Raw genomic sequence first — 12,047 nt, forward strand, 5'->3', positions numbered from 1 at the left:
ATGGGAAATCCCAGTGTTTTTACAAGATAGCGGTATATTTAAAAATCATTATGGAGATTAGGTTTCACATCACAAGAAGCAAAATGCACCTATAAAATGTACAGAAATGTTTTTCCTTTCAGAAACCGTTTAAATATTTTTAATAAGATGAGAACTTTTTTCACAGCACTATGAGGAACAGGGGTAATTTCTGCGTAGGACTATTTTTGCGTACGTTCCAAATGCTCATTGGTTGAATTGGTGGTCTGTAACCACAATTGACATTGATCTTATTAATAATATTAATCAACTGATGTTTAAATTTGTAAATTCTAGGAATGCAAAACCTAGCCATTCAAGATTTTTTTTTATATTTGATTAACCCAAGTGTTTATCGCTATCGTAGCATTATAAATAGTATCAACAAGATAATCCTTGCTGGAGATTACAAGACAGTATGATATAAAAAATATTATTAGAAAACATTTTGCTTTTTAGTGTTTTTTTTTTTTAAATAATTTGTTTGTTAATGTATTTGAATTCATGATACGCATGACAAAGTAACCCATACTTCTATGCAGTACATATGAATAGGCGAAATAAGTGTATCAAATAATTTCATGAGAAAATACAATATTACATTATAAGATGGGCAGGCATAAATGATTACCAATCAGCCACCATCAATAACAATTTAATTTAATAGCGAATAAATTACTTAAATCACGTCAGGGTCCCTTTTATACTTGTATGCTGTATGACGATAAAGATCTAGATCTTGTTACCAGTTATGCTATCTGGGTGATGGTGAGTTTTTACTTTTTTTAGCATTTTTACTGTTTTTACTTTTGAAATTCGGTGACAACTTTCTTTCTAAGAATTTCAATGAGACGCAAACCCTTGTTTTAGGCAATGTTTTCTCCCATTTCATGGGTAAATTTTTAATTTTGATTCACTTACATTATAAATGTTTATCAACTATGCGAAAACGAAAGTAGGATTTATAAAAGGCATTTAACAATTTAAAATGATTCGTGTTCCAGGCCTTGTTTTCATAGGCAGACGTAGAAAAAAGTAGCAGTAATAAGACCTATATGGCTACCACACTCCAAAGAGGAGATATTGGAAACCCATTAATCCGTTCCATCTTCTTTCAACCTCTCTACTTAAGACGATTATTGTGATCTTCCGTATTCATCCTGTATTTGATTCCAAAACTCCACAAGAATCCATACGAACAACGCTTCATAGATGCATCTGCAAAATGTACTACCAAGCCTTATTCGAAACCATTTACTTCTATACTTAAAATATACTTACAGCTGTCAAAGTGGTTCTTAGTAATACCACAACACTTGCTACTCCCGCAGTGGTATCAATTCAATGTAGATCATGAATAATTCAAAAGATCATGGGGAAATAACATCAAAACCTATGATTTTTTTAACCCTATGGACTACTATTGTCCATACTACGATGAAAATAAAAATATTATACATCGTTGTTACTAAAAAAGCGGAACACCAGGATACAGTAGTACTTGATATAGTCCTTCTGAGTTTTATAAATCTTCGAGAAAAATAATCTTAAAAGTATTTTTTTTGTCAAAATATCAAACTTTTCTACTGCATATCATTTTCTATGTAACATACGAACTATGGGAAATATTTTAAGAATGTTATCTCAAAAAAAAAAAAAACAACAAAAAAAAACTTTCCAATTAGGCTTAATAATATTTCTATTTTATATATTTGTATTATTTTTGTACGCCTTAGTATTGTGAGAGCTATTTAAATAATGAGGTGAATAATTAAGTCATGTGACATCAAACTCATTTGAATATCAAGATGTCAATTGAACATCACAAAACATTCTTTCTAATTCTGCATTGACAAAGTACTGGAAGTGACCCAGCTTTTTTTGTGTCGCCTGAGCACATGGCACTTGTTTATATCGAATATTTAAATATTTCTATTGTTCCAACATTTAAACAGACAAAATTATTTTAAATGCTAAAAATTAAAATTGCATTAAGCGACAAGGGAATTTCTAAGGTCTGTTGAGATAAAATTCTGAAAATATTTCTCAAGTGTTCTTATGCACTATAGAAACCAAATGCAGAGAAAAAAAATTGAATTATTCCAAAAAGTGATAATAAAAGAATTGTTTCTCGAAGATTTATTAAACTCAAACGAACTATAGAGAGTATCAACACTTTATAAAGAGTAATCATGGGAACCAAGGTTATAGCTGTAATCAAAGGAATGTAATCCAGGGACAAAGACCAGACATGGAAAACAGACATACACAACAAAGAACATAAAGTAACTAAAATCATACATACAAAATAACAAAAGCAAATGAGCAACTCGGACTCCACTAAAAACTGGGAGCATGGACAAGGTGCACCGGTAGGGTAACCTCCTCTGCATTTCTAGAAACACCCGCCGAGTTGCTCATAAAAAGTCAAGTCCGGGGTAGACGAAAGAGGAAAGGAAAACTATGACACGTTGAAAAAATCAGTTTTCATGATAACGACCATAAAACTTATGTAGTGATGACTTCAATCTTGTAGCAACATAACCCTGTTCCAAAAGCCAATTTATTTGAATTCTGGCGCGATACAAAAAGTCTGCCTAATTTTGGCAAGCTCTGGTATAACGTATGAGTTGTGATATGAACACTCCATTCGCAGGTGCTGAAGGGATTTTGCCACAGATGAAAGGAAAGTTGACAATTTTGAATGAAAAGTCATCACGTTTGTCGTAAAGTTTGGTCAATAATTTTCCTTTACCATCGTTTTCTAAGTGTAGGTCAAGATATGAATCTGACTTCACAGTGTCTGTAGTATCCTTTATCTCAAGTTCTTTAGATGCATCAAATCTCCGAAATAAGGATTGTTTAAAGATAATACGTCATCTATATAGCGGAAAGTGAGATTAAAGCATCTAGTCAAATGATATTCTTTCTTTCGGATCAGATCAGCTATAAAGTCAGCCTCATAAGAGTAAAGGGATAGATCAGCAAGTAAAGGAGTACAATTTTTTCCTATTGGAATGCCGACCGTTTGTTGAAAAACAGGTCCACCACACTGGACAATATGTTGTCGATTAAGAATTCCAGCATTTTGTAAACATCTTATTCTGTAATTTGGAAGATGATTTTGAATTATTTCTTACAAAGTATGAGGAATCTCTACCAAGAACTATATATTTGTATCTAGGTGTACCATCTTTTTGGAAAAACAACCATGTATAATGTTTTTAAGTTAGGATTTTAACTGAGTATGGGGAATAGAAGTAAACAGTGTTGAAAAATAATAGGTTTTAATGCTATTATATTCAGATAATAGTCTTGAACAGATTGTCTTCAAAAGATCTTTTAAATTTTTCAGGATCCACATTGAATTAATACCACTACAGGATAAAAAATCATTCCAAATCATCTTCTAAATATACCGAAGAAGACGTTGTCAAAATGTTAGAATTTTTTATCGACGACACATTTCTCCAAGTTAGTGAAGGCGTTTGTCAACAGACGGTTGGCATTCCAGTGGGAGCAAACTATGCTCCGGTTCTCGCTGATCCATTCATATGAGGCTGACTTTAGACCTGATCTGATCCAAAAGTAGGTACACCGTTTAGCAAGATCCTTTAATCATAGTTTTCTCTATAAACGGCGTATTGTCTTTCAACAATATAAGACCATGAAACGTCTGTAGTGATGACTTTAATCTTGTAGCAACATATCCCATTTTCCAGAAGCGTAATCGTAAGAAGACTAGCATGGTATAGGTCAAGATATGAGACTGACTTTATAGTTTCTGTCCTTTATTTTTTTATAAAGTTATGTGTATGTAGTAGATCATAATATCGATCAGATAGTAAGACTAATGGGACCATGGACCGTGTTATTTTATAAATAAAACAATGAAATTACGAAACTTTCAACGCTATGTTTCAACAAAACATGTGACAAACTTTTCATCTAAAATAATTATCAAGAGATTTTAGTTTTTAAATGCAACAATAATGCCGTTGACATCAAAAAGAGAGTGTTTTTTTTTGTTACATTATTTCCTTGATTTCCTTTTGTAAAGTATCAAATTTGTCTTTTTTTAAAAAATATATAAAATAAAATAGAAAATGTGAGGATAACAGTGAAAGCAGGTCTAGAAGCCGTCCATCTGTCCGTTCGTCCTTCCGTCACGCATGTGTAACCTGTACCACAAAAAGTCTTAAATAATAATTAAACTTTTTGCAGTGTTTATGTTTATATTGGAGATGTGCAATCTTTATTATGAAGATTTTTCCTATTGTTATAACACAAAGTCGTAGTCATCTTTGACCACCTTATGTTGCGGTGTACCTAATCAAATAGTATTCAAATTTCACAGTGTTGAGGGAGTTTCACGGTTGACATTACAATTTAATTGACCAATATGAAGTTTCTACTTCATCGTTGAGATATCTCCAGGTAGATTCTAGGACTTAACAGACTGATAACCTACCTAACTTGATACTTACGAGCTGCATTGGTGTAACGCCTTTGTCAAACTGCATCGAAACAATTCAAAGGAGCTGAGTCACACGCTTGTTGTATTCTAGTGTATTTTTTCCGGTACTAACAAACACTAACTTTCGCTTTTGCATTTTGACCCTTTCATGGGAAGGATGTTGAATTTGATTTGAACTACTATGAAGCACTCAGTGACATGTTTAGGTAGATGAATGTTTGTAAGGAGTGGCAGCCGCACAAAGCATGTTTCACAAGTGTGAGGATCAGCAAACCGAATAAAAATGGTCACACATAAAAACTGAAGATAAGGGAAACAAGGCGTCACACAAAAAAGCTGAAGCACTAGCAATTAATATATGAACTCCACAAAAAAACGGGAGTGACATCAGGAAAGCATATTCTGCTTTGACAGCGGCACCCGTCATATTGCCAGTGAGTATTAGTATTATCCGGTACATTGTAATATTGATCTAGCAACAATAATGCAATTCCGTGACACGTCACCTGTCGAACGCTATTAACATTAGGGCGTAATCATTCATTTTTATCAAAATTATTTTAACTAAGTATCATGATGTAAGCGTAGTACATGACTTGGATGTAGTAGACAAATATACGGAATTGACAAAATTAGAATAAGGTTCAAAAAGATCACGGTAAAAAATACACCAATATCAATTGTTTTTATTTCAAATTTGAAAAACACTGAATATAAATTTCATGCCACCTATTTATATTGAATAAACTATGTTTCAGTGTGGAAAGATTCCAATGCCCAAAGAACGGATGTTGATCTTTCGTCTTCAGAAGAACACTTGGTTTTTTTATTAACTTTTTATGCAAGTTATCTAGTTGTATTATTGATTAAGATCACACACTTCTATGTATCAGAATGTCAAACATACATTTATTTTACATTACAGTTTTAAGACACTTATATTCTACTTACATAAAATTCAAACAATACATCACGAGATTGGGAAAACGAACAAATTAATTTTTTTTCATTTTTCATTCCTACAATGACATCACAGACGATGTGAGAACCCGGCTCCGATGAGGATCAACAAAACCCCACCATCAAATGGTGTGTTGATTACAATGAAGCGATCTGTAAAGATAATGCAGAGAGCAATAAAAAAATAAAAATACTAAAAGCCACCACTTTTTAAAAATAGACGTAGACAAGAAAGTAACGACAGTGGAGTTCGAAAACGAAGAAATGTAGTCAACATCCAAAGTTTGAAGAAGAACATGTTTGATCATGACCAGACTTGCTACAGAGATTGTCTGGTCAAAGATCACAAAATCTGTCCACGAACCCTATCAATAGAATGGGCATCAGAGGGAATACGATAATGCGAACTGCTAACCGAATGTGCAGACAGAATAAAGAGAATGTTCGAAACTTACAGTAGCATTGTTCATTTAGAAGAAAAAACTATCAAATCTATGCTATGAAAACCAAGACCTATATTGACAAACTTTAGTGGAGTGGAGTGTATAAAGCAGATAAAAAAACTTGAAACAATTAAGCTTAGCTTAATGACTTAGAGAAGACAGTAAATATAAGACGGATTGCAGAATTTCTTTAAGAAATAAAGCAGAAAGTGAGACTTTTCATAATGAGCTTAGGTCTGTGAAGGTCAATGGGACTGAAAACCATCTTTTTTCTTTTCCTCCGACAAAGAGAGCCGAAGCTTTTGAAGGATGAAGAACCCTTACTATCAACTTTGTTTGAAGAGTGAAAAATTTCCACAAGTTAAAATGGCGTTGCGTTCAACATCAATACCAATTGAATGATTAAGATGATTAATGATACGGCACCGACCATTTTTACCGGTATATGGAGGAGGAAGGCTGGGATATTTTTGAAAAAAAAAAACATTAATTCAACTTTGAAGAAAAAATTTTAAAAAATATTTTTGCTGTGGCAAGAAAAAAATAAATGACCTTCCTTAATGGTGAAAAAAAATAATGTATTCTGTTTTTCATAAAAAAAAGATTTAGGTAGAAAAAAAAGAAAGAAAAGGAAAGAAGAGGAGAGGAATCTCATGTACATATAGAGAATATACCATTCCATTCAACATGTAAAATTATGTATGAAGAAGTATGTAACAAATGTCTTTAACAAGCAACTAAATGGATATGAATATCCAGGGACTTTTGTGTTATATTAATCCAGTATATTAAGCAAACTACTAGAAAGATGCAAAAAAAAATACACGAACTACCACTAAGCATTATAACGGACTACCACTAAGCATTATAACCAATCTAGATTGAATTCCAATAGAGAGAAGATAAGAATACCATTGTGGAAATTACGTAGACTTCTTGACTATTTTTTGGTACCTATAGCTAAAGATCAAGGAACTTATGTACGAGACAGCTCGGAACTTTTACAGTTTCTAAATGACAACAAATTTCCTATGTACTTATGACATGACAAGCATGTATACAAGCATGTTCAGTAATGAACTAATTAAGGCGGCTGCAAACTTTCACTCTGAAATGAAAAAAGAAGACTATAGCATGCTATACTTTTGAGCAATGAGAACTTACTTCTTATTTTATAATTTGTTCTATTAGAATTAGTACTTAATGCAATGCGCAATGATGACAGTTCCTAGCCCAGACATATGCGACGTACAAGCGTAAGAACTTATTAACTTATAATATAATTAGCTCCGAGAGGGCGGCTTTTTTTCTTTAATGGGTCTTTTGATCAACTTCAAATGTTATTTAACATTGCAAATAAGAACCTGAACTACTCAAACTTACTTATACGTTATTTAAGTCCTCAGTAAATTTCTTAGAGAAAGTGCAATTAAATCCAAATGGAATAGGGTGAAACCTTACGACACTTAAGACTTAACAGTAGTTCAATGTGCCTAATGCACAATCTCAAAAGTTTTAATTCATTCATAAGTTACTCGACTGCAAAATATACAGCTTGTGTTGCCCACTAGTAGAGTGTGCTCTCAGAAAAAAAAACAATACAAAGTTATTAACATTTGTAACAAAATACTATCCAACATTATACACAATCTCGTACTTGTTACGAAAGCATTGGTCTTGTATAATTAAAGACCCTGAATGCTCTCAACTATTAGAACCACCACTAAAGCAGACCCTGGTCAAACCTTTATAATGCACGTCTTTCATGAACAATTAAACTATGAATATTACTCCATAGCAATTTTTATCTGTTGAAGATAAAAACATCACATGTATATACCGTTCTTTATATGTGCATCTTTTACATAGTACATTTTATTACGAAACTAATTCATATTTTCACAATATGATCTGATGGCAATGCAACATTCCTGAAATATACTTGTGATATGTGTATATGTATTACAAAATACATTCGATTTCACTTAGCTATAATTTTTCATCCCCCGATGAAACTTTTCTCCTTTAAAACTGCCTCAATGATTGTTAGCTGGAGCATGGAGACATTATACGAAACCTGAAAGGCTGTTCAGGCTGCTATAGAAATGGAGCTCTAAACCTTGATATTTTGGGACGAAGTTAGATGGACATCATCTTGAGCGGTCATCCTATCTTCATGGCAAACTATTGTACTCTGGACCGCCAAACGAGGATAGCAACCATCAACATGGAGTAGAAAGTTCACTTCACTCAACAAGAAGGCCAAATCATTCATCGAATGTAATCCTGTGAGTGAAAGATTTATCGAAGCAAGATTTATGTCAAAGATACAAAAAGTAAGGGTCATTCAATGCTACGCTCCTACCAACACAGCAGAGGATGAAGATTAAGAAGAGTTTTACAACCAGCTTCGAGCTACCCTAGATTGAACAACACTTAGGGCATCTTGATTGTAACGGGTGACATGAATGCCAAAGTTTGAAAAGATAATACAGGGAGAGAACTCATCACGGGGAAGGAAGGAATTGGTAACATCAACGAAACTCAGAATGCAAATTTTTGCTCCCAGAATGATCTGGTCATAGGAGATACGACATTCCAACACCCTCACAATAATATACACAAAACAACACGGGTATCTCCAGAGTTGAAAACTAGAAACAAGATAGACCACATTACAGTCGCCAGGATATGGAGAAAGAGCATGACAGTCGTTAGAGCCTATCGAGGTGCTGATATAGCATCCGATCATCAACTTGTGGTGGCTAAATATAAGATCAAGATAGCCATGTCAACTAGACAAGATCAGATTAGAAGGCGAAAGTATAACATAAGGAAGAGGCGCAGTGGAAAGAGTAAAATCCACATATAACGCCACATGCCAAGAAGAACTTGGATTCTCAATTTAAAGAAGGAATACAAGACATGGTTATCAGACGATACAATCGAGACAACTGTATGATTGTAGATTGCATGAGCTGTTTAAAAACATCTAAAATCAAGCATCCAATCAAATAAAAAGTCTCCGGAGCACCACCAGGCCCAGTTACCAGCACCAATGACATTTGACGTTTATCTGTACTTTATTCTGTTATTACTGGGATGGTTGTTACTCATGACAATAAACTATTTTTTGTGACCGAGGATGGTCAAAGAAATATGTGGCATATGTTTCTTAAATCAGACTAATAAACAATTCAAAACAATAGAAATGGTCAGTGATAATCCATGGGAAATCACTATCATACCAGACAATTCATTCAAAGCTGTGGTCACCTTCGATTCTTAAGAGATACTGTAACGGTTTTTAGATACTAAATACCGGCAACTCGGGAATGTAGTGCACTGGACAGCAGTTACAGTTATGTATTGCCTCTACACAGGAAAATATATTTCCTGACAGGGTTTACAGAAATATTTACGACCTTACCACCGACGGACAGTTACAGCGTACAATACAACCTAGGGAAGAAAAACATGCATTATACATCCATGTTGACAGAAGAGGAAGAATATATTACAGATTTAATTTAAATGTTAGACACAGCAGATGGGTAGAATGACTGTGGTTTTAAACTGAATGGAGAAACTGACCATCGTAGTATTACGTACTGCAGATCTACAAGGTTATGTGTATGTAGAAGGTGGTGACACCCACCAGATAATGAGACTGAAACCTGACGGTACCATGGACTAAACAAAACAAACAAAATCAACAATCCTTCAACTCTATATGATTTAGCAATAAGTGTGATAAACTTATCGTCTTAAACAGTCATGAAACACTTGTGTTTAAATGTTGATATGAAATAGTGCTCAGAACCCTAGCCGGGGACTAGGGCAGTCTGCCCACAGAGCAATTGGGTTGTGTACCCCAGGTGGTAGAATGTAGAACACCTTGCATGCTACATGCTGGGGGCGTCAGACCATAATACGGAAAATCTGACTGCAAACCATAGTGGTGCAACGTGTTGGGACATATGCCACGTTCCTCGCATGTTAAAGAACCCTGCTGTGATATTCTATAGGAGTATTAACCTTTGCGCTCCGCCGCAGGAGGCTAAACTACCCGATCCTACTCACCTCTCCCTATTCCCAGTGGCAATCAAAATTTGTCGACCCTATTATCCTTGTGTCCCTTCCCATTTTTCATTTCATATTCATTTTATCACCCATTTCATGTTCATCAACCGGATATATCTGAAATACTGCGGCTTGTGCGTTAAACACCAACAATCAAGCCGGGAATAATACATAATGTTGCATGAGAAGAGAGATAACTCTAGCTGAGATTTTTTTTCAAAATTGAAAAGGAGGGGTGCCAGCCGGGTCCTCGTAAAAATGGTGGTGCTAGGGCATTATTTCCTTTTTTGGTCAATTTTACACGTGAAAATGACAAATTTTCCAACAAAAAGAGGTGCCAACCGCCTGCACCCTTACCCTGGATCCGCCACTGTTTAAATATGTGGTTACCTTAGACTTAAGAAAAACAGATCATTATCTCACACCATTGAAATTGATAATAGGCAGTAGTTGGAGCTTTTACTTCTGGTGGCCTTATTATTTGAGCAATATATATATTATTTATATACAGAGGCCTTTCAGGATCATTTCAAGATTTAAGCTAAAATCTGAAAAAAGCCACTTTTCGCGTTCCAATGGTAATGACGGGTTCACAGAGGACCCGCCCCTTACAATTGGGATACTTGGAGGCATAATTTTTATAACAAATTCTACCCTCCCCCCCTCTCATCCAATTGTCTTGCCTTGCTTCGGTTGGCCGTTAGTTCAATTTTACTGGTGACAATACACCGAATGGATTCAAAGGAGAAAATGTTAACGACAACCACGACAACGGATACAAAGTGTACGCATAGAGGTACAGGAAATATGGCTACTTAATCTCATTTTCGTTACAATTCTTGCAATTGGTGTACATAAAAATAACAATGCATCCTACTAAATATGTCCATAAACATTAATTTACTTATTCGTCACATGCATTTTGTAAGTAATTATAACAATTATACACATTTTTGGGGTTTTTTTTACGGTTTGAAGTATTGAGCAATTCAAAACTAAAACTAATGCCCGCTTGAACAAAACTAACGCCTAGCCGTTTACTTTGATGGACTTTGACAAGTATTGATGGAATATAACTACATCCTGTTTCTTGACAGACTTTGAATAAATTTGACCAATCAAAATGAGTTTTCGAAATAATAATAAAAAAACCAAGAAGCAGGTACTTGTTTTCTTTCCTGTCCATATGACAGATTTCAATTATGTAACTACGATCTAGAAACGGTCAACTTTGACAAAGTTTTCTTTGAATAAAATTTTCATTAAAAACTTATAACAAAATATGATGACAAACTTTGGTCCTGTAAACGGGCCTTTACAAAACATGTAGCCTGAAACGTGTAGGACAAGCCTGAATTAAAATATGCTTACACTAATTAAAACAATTGATGCTTAATTATTTTAGACTAGGCATAATTATTTCAGATAATGCATATTTTTTATTGTTAAGTCTGGGCATAACTAACAACTAAGTGTTTTATACCGTGCCATATATTAGAATGTATTTAAAATTGCCATTATCATTAAGCGAAAATGCATTCAATTTTGCCGGCTTGCCTACGAATGGTCTTTGTAATCAACCTCCCACAGTTAAGTTAGAAAACGGGGATTACTGTTAAGGAATTTTACATACCTAGGAATTCAAAAAATCTGGTAGCTATCTTACAGTAAACAATATATATGCTGATAAAAGCTATGTTTTATTAAAAGAAAACGAATATTACATTTTGTCGCTTGATTGTCAATTAATTCGACATATTCGATAAAGTTATCCAGTATATTTTACTTTATGGTTTGGAGTTTGAGTAACAAGTATTGGGAATTCTGCAAGATACTCTTAAACGTGAACAAAATTACTCCTGGTTTAATGGTGTATGGAGAATTGGGTGGATTTTCTTTAAATATTTGTATTAAACTGCAAGCAATTGAATTTTTTGATAGGTTAATTTCTGACAAAAATGAAAAATACCTTTTATGTTACATAACCTTTGTCTAAATTGATAGGACAACACTTGTTTGAAATCAAGAGAATCTTAACACATTAGATAACGATTTCTGATTGAACT

The 12,047-nt window shown here is 34.0% G+C and overlaps 1 protein-coding gene across 1 annotated transcript in view; it reads left to right on the plus strand.

The window, feature by feature from the left end:
- Positions 1 to 746: 746 nt before the first annotated feature.
- LOC148604464 (protein KIBRA-like) overlaps positions 747 to 12,047 on the plus strand; it is a 50,522-nt gene continuing 39,221 nt past the window's right edge. Inside the window, exon 1 of the mRNA XM_088550859.1 lies at positions 747 to 786. The gene's annotated coding sequence lies outside the window, so the exon portion shown is untranslated. The remainder of the gene's footprint in view (positions 787 to 12,047) is intronic.

Source organism: Perna viridis, chromosome 10 (assembly GCF_037379345.1).
Source record: "Perna viridis isolate PV_CMFRI_1.1 ecotype Kerala chromosome 10, ASM3737934v1, whole genome shotgun sequence".
In the NCBI taxonomy this organism is placed as follows: domain Eukaryota; kingdom Metazoa; phylum Mollusca; class Bivalvia; order Mytilida; family Mytilidae; genus Perna; species Perna viridis.